This window comes from Gavialis gangeticus, unplaced genomic scaffold, assembly GCF_001723915.1.
Source record: "Gavialis gangeticus isolate Ggan-Ray unplaced genomic scaffold, GavGan_comp1, whole genome shotgun sequence".
Lineage (NCBI taxonomy): Eukaryota > Metazoa > Chordata > Crocodylia > Gavialidae > Gavialis > Gavialis gangeticus.
The window spans coordinates 203,720,200-203,730,040 of record NW_017728992.1 but is presented as its reverse complement, the minus strand read 5'-3'; the positions used below and the strand labels follow the sequence as shown (position 1 = coordinate 203,730,040).

General features: G+C 46.3%; 1 long non-coding RNA gene across 1 annotated transcript; it reads left to right on the top strand.

Moving 5' to 3' along the window:
* Positions 1-8,315, top strand: LOC109299969. Its single transcript, XR_002098080.1, has 3 exons — positions 1-84; positions 1,493-1,496; positions 8,303-8,315. It is a non-coding gene; the product is annotated as an uncharacterized LOC109299969 (long non-coding RNA).
* The last annotated feature ends 1,526 nt before the right edge of the window (positions 8,316-9,841 follow it).

Sequence of the window (9,841 nt, the reverse complement as noted above, 5' to 3'; positions counted from 1 at the left end):
AACCAACTTCCAAGCGCAGTGGTGCTGGCTCCTACCCTAGGGGGCTTTAAGAGGAGGGTTGATGTACACCTGCCATGGCAGGGGGTCAGACTTGATGATCTGCTCAGGTCCCTTCCACCCTACCAACTATGAAACTAAGATGGGCTGGTCTTGTTTTATGATAACTTTTTAAAGATTTTTGACTTTTTATCCTAGTTCAAAGCCATACAAATTGTACAAATCTCAAAAAAATTCTCATGGGAGAGGAGAGAGAGTTCCTACCCAGGCAGCTACAGAAATGTTTGTAGTGTCAGGTTTTCAACCATCTTCATCAGCAACCTTCATGGAAAGCACTTCTTGCAAACCACCACGCCATATGATGAAATCCTGGCTCCCTAAAGTTGGTGACCATGCTGGTATTGGTGGCTTTTTAAAGTGGGGATGTAATCTGACTTCCTGCGTAGCTCCAGCCACAGACTGTCACCCAGCAATTCCTGCACCAAGTCCAGTGACCTGTGTTGAGCTAAAGCACAGGTTTAACAAAGATGTCCAGTTTTGACTTGAGCACCTGCCACCAGCTTTCCCCACTGGAAATGCCTCTCAATTTAAAACTGCAAAACTGCTTTGTTGTGCACTCAGTAAATGACATTGCAAAGACCGTTTGTTCTGAGGTGTGTCTGGTACTTCCAAAGAAGTGGCCTTCTTGCAGCAAATCTTGGGTTTACAGTGCATTACAGATTCATCGTCTTTTCCTCGCCAGGGAATAAATGACTAATGTAGCTTCTCTTTCTGCTTCCTCTTTTACAATGAGGCCAGCTGCTGCCTCTTGGTAAACAGGCATTCAGATGGCTCAGAGAACAGCCCTCTCCGCAGACGGCGCTTTCCCGGAATAAAAGATACACGGCTACATGCAGGAGGCTCTTTCAGCCTCCAACCACATTCCCCATTAACAAATTCCAAACTTATTAAGCCATTAAAGAAGAAAAACAAAATTGGAGCTTCAAAGTGTACAGGGAGTTTTAGCCCTTGCCATTTACTTGCCTATCTTGAGCAAGCAATGTTAAAAAAATGAACAAAACCCAGACTGTCAGCATTCTTTCTGTGGCATTCTCAGGGGAGATGGACAAATGAAAGATTTGCCCTTTGTTAGCTGACTTATAATGAAGACAGGATGATGGCATTTTCTTCGTAATCATCGGACAAGCATACACTGGCAATCCAGCACATAAGCTAAATATAGACAAGTCAGCCACTCAGTAAGAAGACATAATAATACCCTCCTCCCCACCCCCACCCCAGCCCAGGCTGTGCATGTTTTGAATGGCTGGAGCTTTTAAATGGTGCTTTGATGGCAAATTCCTGTCTTTCGGCTATCGACAGATACAGCTGGCTCCATCCCTGAGCCAGCAAGAATGACAAGCTTCGTTTGCACAAAAAAAAAAGCAAGAGGCACCCGTGAAGCAATGAAGGGAAAAGTTTTAAGGCCTTGAGAAAATGTACTCTGGTGCTTCAGTTGTGTTGTTGCAGTTTCCAGTAGAAAAATGTGCCTTTAATGTCTGTGTCCTTCTAGGGAGCCTGTATTTGGGCAGCTGGTCCCAGCCTCCCCTACCCCACCCGGGTCAATTTGCTGCATGCCAGCAGGTATGTGCAGGGTCACGCCCTGGGACAGCAAGCAATGGCACAAATATTTGTCCCGTGGGAAGTGCATGGCCCTGCACATGTAAACTTGTCTGGACATTCCCAGTGGGTGCATCTACATGTGCCCTTTACTAAGGAGTTGACTAATTAGCTCCGTAGTGAAGTGTCACTGTCTATATGTGTACCAGTATTAGGGTGCAGAAGATTAATTAACTGTGCCATAGGATAGTACTGTGAAGGCCAGTAATTATGTGCACTGAATAAACAGGAGTAATTACATGTGCTGAAATGCACTTTTGCAAGCTTGTGCCCCAGCCAGCCCCTCTGTCATCTGTCACTGTTACCTCTGGAGCTGACCCCAGCCCAAACCTGCTGCAAACCCAGGGCTGCTCCACCTTGGCTCAAAATGCTACAGTCCCAAGGTGCACATGTAGACAGTGTGCCTGGGAGCAGCTGATTCTGGTGCAAACTGTGCCAGAATTTATCACGTCACCTTAATGGCATGTGTAGATTCACCCATTAAGACTGACATATAAAGTTGCTGTTATATGGTTTGTACTTCAGAGAATATCAGTGTCAGATTTCTTTATGTGGCTGTTTGCTGAAGAAGCACAATGCATCCTTACAGGAGACTGTAAAGTTTCAGTATTTTGAATGTTCTTATTTTGCAGCAGATCATCTAGTGATTTTGCCCAAGGTCACAGGGAGCAACAGTGGTGGACCTGGGAACAGAACCAAGGTCAGCTAATGTCCACTGCCTGCATTTTTCTTTGACTCCTCTAGTAAGATTTACTTGGCCTCTAAAACACTGATCCCTGTACACTCCCTTGAGAAGAGTGCAGGATAAAGGAGACATTCATCTGGCCTAGTATAGCTGTGCTCTACCTCTGTTCATGTGGTTTCATGCCATCTGCAGCTTCCCATTGAGAGAGCCTTGCAGACCACAATGACTTCAGATCACTGACTAGGAGCCAAATTCATTCTTCCTGGTCCAGAAAGTAAAGTCACGGGTCTGCCTAAGCCAAGAAGTCCATCAGGCAACTGTGGAGAAAGCTGGTGTGGCCGACAGCACAAAGGAGAGATGCAAATTAGGTCATTTCCCAGCCAGAATAACCATAAATTCACTCATTATTGGGTTAACTCGGGGAAGCGTTCAATGTAAGTCTGGATCGAGGGCCAGCACTCCTGCTTTGGAACCATTTCATGATGTCTTAAAACCACAGAATAGATGATCAGCTCCAGGAAAGGGCAGACTCTGGTGTTGTCAGTAGGGAGGACTTTTAAAACTCCTGGACAGAACTACTAAGAAGCTTACCTCTCTCTCAGGCAGATTGTGAAGCCATAGCAAACTGATGGGATGTTGTGCTTAGTTTACACACCTATTTTCCCTAGCAGCAGATTTGCTGCCCAGAAGGCCCTTCATCTAGAATTAAGACCATTTAAACTCAGGGGGAATTTAATCTCCCAAGTGGATTTGAACTGATAGAGTGGGGAAAAGCTCTAAACCTGTCTCCTATTCCCCTGAACCACTCTGTTCCTTGCACAAGCTGTTATCTATAAGACTTTATCATTATTATTTTTGAGATGGAAGTAATAGCTACTAATAAGTTTTATAAAAATCACCCAAGTGCATATTTTCCTTTTGTATTTCAAATGCCCAGGTAGAAAGCCCTACACAAGCTTAATTTACATTTAATGTTCAAGAGCCAGGTTAGAAATGCCAGGCTGCAATGTAAAACTTAACTTATTTCTAAAGTGCTAGGGAGGCCGTTTAATTTTTACTATAACAATTAACCCATCGTCATCTTACTTTGATTAACCTTCTAGTTAAGTCTCTTTTCAGTGTCTCAGGATCAAAGTGTACTGACAAACATGTCCTGAAGTCAGATAGGTAGTGCAGTCAGAACTAGGTCTGCTGGGAAGGGCCTACATTCAGTATCATAAAACTTGAGTACTATTGAGAAAGGGCTTATTGAAGATGATGGGGTAACTGATAGATGCTAAGAATATATTTAGAAATAAAATGGCTCCCTCTGATCATTGGCTAGGAAGTCAATTTGGTAGGAAGCGGATTTGTCCTTGGAGAAGTTCTCTCTGTAGTCATCTCAGAACAAATATCCTGGGATTGGTATGTACACACATCACCTTTCCAATCAAGGTTTCGTGAGTGGCTGAATACAATGCTGCTTTTCTGCCATTGGTTCCAGATTTAGTTCAGGATAACTGTTCAAACACAGTTTGCAATGACCTGGGACAGACTTAGCACTTTTATACCCCGTGAACTTTCTTAAGATTTATCCTGGAACAATGGATGTAGACATCTAGATGGCTGCACTTTGTCCTGGGATAAAATGGTGATTGGTTCTGATTGTTCCCTGTCCCACAGGAAGCAACTCAGCTATCTAAGGGTTTTCACTAGAAGTGCGCTGATATAGCAGTCGCACATTGGATCGGCACAGATAAAAGGAAAATTAACATTATCAGCTATCAGCCTTTTTTGACTGGTGTAGGTGATAATGTTCACCGATGAATATAAGATGCCTTCTAGCTGGGCCCCCTGAATGCCATGTGCATGTGTGCAGCCACATGCGTGCATGTGGCCAGGAATGCAGCCGGGCAGCATGGAAAGCGGTGCCCTGCAGATAAGTCTGTGGAGAGAAAGAGGCATGAGGGGACAGATTGAGGCCGCCATGGTGAAGGAAGGAGTGGGACAGGGCTTGGGGCTGGGGGTGCTGCCCAGCCAGAGTGGTGAATGGGACCCAGGGCCAGGGCAGGGAGTGAACAGAGCCATGGGTGGCTTGTCCAGAGGGCACACTGGGATGGGGAGGGGGTGTGGCTCCCCACTGCTGCACACATCCCCGGGGGAGGCATGGGAGGGCATGTGCCCCACAGATTTGTGTGCAGGGCAGAGGCAGGCTGCCCGCTGTAGTCTTGGGGCCCTCCACTCTCCTGCCTCTGCCCCAGGAGTCCTGTGCTGGCCACTTGCCCCTTACCCACCTGGCAACAGCAGGGGTGGTGAGCTGTGCCTCCTGCTGCTGGGCAGGCAAGGGGAGCATGGCTCCCAGACCAAAGGCAGGAGAGTGGAGAGCCCTGAGCCTGCAGCAGGCAACATACGTCTACCCTTGCCCCGTTCACCTCAGCTTTGGTTAAAAGCATCCCCATGCCAAAAAATGGTGGTGGCGCTTAAACTAAAGCTCATCAAATGCATTGACCAGTCCATTCCTGCATCAAATGAACTTTAATTCAAGTGCCTCCTCTACCATTTTTAAGTGCTGGGACACTGATCCCCTGGACAAGCTGCCTGTGGCTCCAGCCCACTCCCCACCCCAGCTCCAGATCCCATGCAGTGCTGTAGCTGGGCAGCACACCCAGCCCCTGCCCCTGCCCCACTCCCTGCCTCCATCACAGTAGGTCCTCAATCTGTCCCTTTCCTCCCCCATGCCCCTTTCCCTCGACAGACTTTCCTGCAGGGAGATGTTCACCTGCATTCCTGTAAATCAGTTATTGGATCTCTATCAGCCAATATGGCTGGTTAACAATCAGCTATCACAGGGGTTGTCAACCAGGGGTACGCATACCCCTGAGGGTACTTGGGAATGCCCCAGGGGGTATGCAGCAGTGGTGGCATGGAGAAGCAGGGGTACTTGCGAAGTGCTGCTGCCCTGCCACCACACGCCTGCGTGCTGCCGTGTTGCCATGCCGCTGCTGCCTTGAGTTCAGCTGCTGGGGAGACCCCCCCCTGCTCGGTGACTGGCCTCTGGGGGACCCCTCCACCCCACTGGAGGGGGTGCCCACCAAGAGGAGTACCCACCAGAAGGGGTACTCTCCTTAAAAAAAGTTGAAAACCCCTTAGCTATCAGTATTGGGCAAGAAAATCTTTATTGGTGCACCCCTAGTTTTCACAAAAGTGCAGGTACGGATGGGTCAATGCTACTTCCTGGTCCCTGTCTTATTTCTAATGGTGGTTTCAGTTTAGCCTTGCCTTATGTTCCTGCCTGGTTTCTGTCCCCTTCCTCAGATTGCATTTGGAATAACCTTTGGTTTTTAATCTCTGGTTTCCTACCTTTGCCTGCCAGCCCTGTCCTGGTCTCTGGCTTCTGACCATTGTATAGGCATCCTTGCAAGTGACCTTGGATTCTGGCTTTGGCCACTGAAATGCACTACGCACTTGTTGGTCCTCACAAGAGGGACATTGATCTGGGCTGCATACTGCCGGTCTGTGAATACGTGCTGTAGTGCACCCACTAATCCATACTATACAGCAGGGTTTTCTCAGAGGAGTTACTCTAAGGACCTCAGCGATTTTTCTTTTGAAGCCATCTCTGGCAAGATCCATTCCATGCACTTCTTGTTGCTCCCAATGTAGCACTATATGCACTGAAAATTGCATTGCCCCTACTTGGCTTCTCACCTCCGCAGAACTAATGTAATTATGTTAAACTGCAACAAGATATGAGAAACAGAGATGAGATCTGGGAGCTTTGTTTCCAGGCAGGAATGATGCATACCATATGTTAAGCCCCCTGCAGCTCAATATACCATTTTCTAATAGGATGCAAAACACCTGGCTAGCAAGAAAAGAATTATTTGAGCTGACTTTGTGTGTTGTGTGGATTTTTTTTCCTAATGAATCCCTCTTTAGCATATATTTATGCTAGTTGCTAAAATGAAAGAAGCAATTTCCTTAAATATTGAGCATTCAGACGTAAATTGCAGCCTAGTGGAATCTTCTGCTATCCAAACAGAATCCTTTATCTATTTCTGTTATATAAGAAAAGCAGATCATTTCTTATCGGTCGACTTTGAAATACAGGCAAGTGTTCACTTGGAGTATTATGAAGTGTCAGCTTTTCTACAGCATTTAGTTTTCATGCTCTTAATTTCTCATTTCATTATCTCTCCTTATTCTCTTGCCATGTCAGTGTTCTGATTTGATGGCTTCCATGTGACAAGCACTCTTGCTGTGTGAGCAATACAAATACGGCTTTAAAGCTAGTACAACTTGCTATTAAGGCAGCTTCCTCCCCTGGGAGATTTTCTTAAAGTGGCAGTGAGACCGACATGCTGAGGGGAACTTTGATACAGAAGTCCTGACTTTGATGCCTGAGGTCCTCATTTGAGAATATGGAATATAATCTGACCCATAGGTTAAATTAAACTGTCTCCCTTCACGTCTGACCCACAGAGGTCTGAATTGGTTCAGCCCCAAAGAAATACAGAAGCTCCTACTTTTATCTAAAAACGTTCCCCATTCAATCTGTGGTATCCCAGCCAAGACGATGGTGCCCATTTGGCCTGCCCTTACACAACTTCTACTCCCATTGACTTCAGTGGAAAATTTATCTGAGTAAAGAATAGGTAACCCAACCATTAGGTTTTGCCTGATGCCAGTTATAAGCTAGGAAAAAGGAGGAGGATGGCAGCATGGCCATTACTAATCAAGATGAAGAACCACTCATGAAAAGCACTTGGGGAATGATACTGAGCTAGTCAGCATGTGCCGAGACCTTCAGGGCCATGTCTCTTAGAAGGGCTACCTGTCAACACCCAGGTCAGCCGATGACACAAAATAAAATAAAATCATGTAGCAGAGAATGAAAGATCAGAAAGACAGAGCACAATGGGGCAGGGTGCAATACATGACTAGACCCTCCAATTTTTAGGCTATGCAACTGAGGAAGGAAGGGGTGGGCAAAAATTGAGAGCCTGATGATATGTGTGCTGTAAGTGAACGTAGAAGAATAGGGTCAGGTTTCAGGACGGACTTCATCTGATGTAGCATCAAGAGATTAGGTAGTGACTGACTGCTAACTCCCACACCCTGGATCCACAGCATATAACATTGGCCCTTCCATATGTCCAGTAATGCTCTGCCTGCTTTCTGCCTCACTGATTGTGAAGGAAACACTGCAAACCTTCTCTCATGCAGGATGTCCCAGGGATAACAACTGAGCTACTTAAAGAAGTAAAAAAGCAACATGTTGTAGATTCAATGCAAGGATCCTAAGCAAGCAATTCAGTCTGTGGTGCAAGGGACCCAGCTATCTTATTCTTGCTCTTTAACAGCCACAGTAACATTTCCCCAGACAAATGGCACTGCTTATTGTACAGATCCCTACTGATTTAAAGAGTTAAGTATAAGAGATTGCCTGAATGAGCATTTATGGAACTGGGGTGAAGTCTCATTTTGATACTAAAATGAAATGGTTGTTAACAATAGCAGGAATTACTTGAACAGAGTGAAAAGAACCTTTTAACTATATTCCAGCTATAATTATGCTAAGAGAAATCCAAATCGGCCTATCTACAGCTGACTTTCAACCCAGAGCAATTCAGCTTGAAAACTGCCTCTGTTATTTACAGTTTGAAGCATAAAAGAAACAGAAGCTAAATTTTGCACGTGATCTAGAATATTGTTGCCTATCCTGCAGTGTCTCTCACTCATGGTATCCCAAAACAAAGCAAAGGGCTGGCGAATTTACCACTGGCATATTGATAGTGTCTGGAAATGGGGCAGTTGCCAAACCACTGGAAGTCACATAGTTATCAGAAGCAGCTGGACAAAAGCAGGGATTTAAGCTGACCAAAAGATGGTAATGTTTCAAGGAGGGTGCACTGTAAGGTAGATAGAAAACTGGCTGGAGCATCAGGCTCAGAGAGCAGTAATCAGTGGCTCAATGTCTAGTTGACACCCAGTATCAAGTGGAGTGCCCCAGGGGTCAGTCCTGGGCCCGGTTTTGTTCAATGTCTTCATCAATGACCCAGATGACTGCAGAGAGTGCACCTTCAGCAAGCTTGCAGATGACAGCAAACTGGGGGGAGTCATAGATATGCTGGAGGGTAGGGCTAGGATTCAGAGTGATTGAGACAAATTGGAGGACTGGAACAAAAGAAATCTCATGAGGTTCAGTAAGGACAAGTGCGAAGTCCTGCCCTTAGGATGGAACAATCCCATGCACCGGTGCAGGCTGGGGGTGACAGGCTGGGCAGCAGCTCTGCAGAAAAGGACCTGGGGGTGACAGTGAACAATAAGATAAATATGAGCCAGCAGTGCACCCTTGTTTCCAAGAAAGCTAATGGCATCCTGGACTGCATTGGTAGGAGCACTGTCAGCAGACTGAGGGAAGTGATTATTCCCGGCTGTTCAGAACTGGAGAGGCCACATCTGGAGTCCTGTGTTCAGTTTTGGTCCCCCCAGTACAGAAAGGATGTGGAAAAAATGGAGACAGTCCAACAGAGGGCAACAAAAATGGTGAGGGGGCTGGGGGCCTCATGAGAAAAGACTGAGGGAACTAGGCTAAAGAAGAGGAGACTGAGAGGGGATTTAATAGCAGCCTTCAACTATCTGAGGAGGGGTCCAAAGAGGACAGAGCTGGACTGTTCTCAGTGGGGGCAGGTGACAAAACAAGGAGCAATGGGCTCAAGTTGCAGCAAGGGAAGTTGAGGTTGGATATTAAGAAAAACTCTCTCACTAGAAGAGTAGTAAAACACTGGAACAGGTTACCCAGAGAAGTTGTGGGATCTCCATCCTTGGAGGTTTTTAAGTCCTAGGTAGACAAAGCCTTGGCTGGGATGATGTAGTTGGGGCTGGTCCTGCTTGGAGCAGGGGTTGGACTAGATGTGACCTCCTCAGGTCCTATCCAACCCTCCTTTTCTATGATTCTATGAACCATGGATTTTTTTACTTGCTTTAGGTATTTTAAAAAGTCTGTCCACACTGGTATGGGCAGAGCAGGTTGGAAGCTGGGGGTGCAGTCACCTCTGCAGTGCGGGTTGCTTGCTCCCACAGCCCCCTTGGGACCTCCTGGATCTGCCCCATATATAACCAATAACTATGGTGTAACCCAGCATTTCCAACATTTGAGGGGGTCACACCCCACTGCAATAATCTCAGCCACTCTTCAACCCCCCACTTAAACTGCCAAATTTCATTCAATGTTTTTGTGAAAAAATGGGATTTATAGGATTCATACTCTACCTTTTAGTCTTCTCTCCCTTGCAACCTTTTATGCCTCCCCCAGTGGAGTTCCCCACAGTTTAGGAAACACTAGAGTAACCGGCGTTCAATCCACTAGATTACTTTTGCATCTGTAGAAAGTTGCAGGAATGGCTGGGCACACAGAGGGGCAGAAGCAGGCAGTGACCAGCCCTCAGGGGTTGCCACCCATACAAAAGAAATAAATTGCTTGCAAAAAATCAGCTGAGAAATCAATTCCTCCAAACA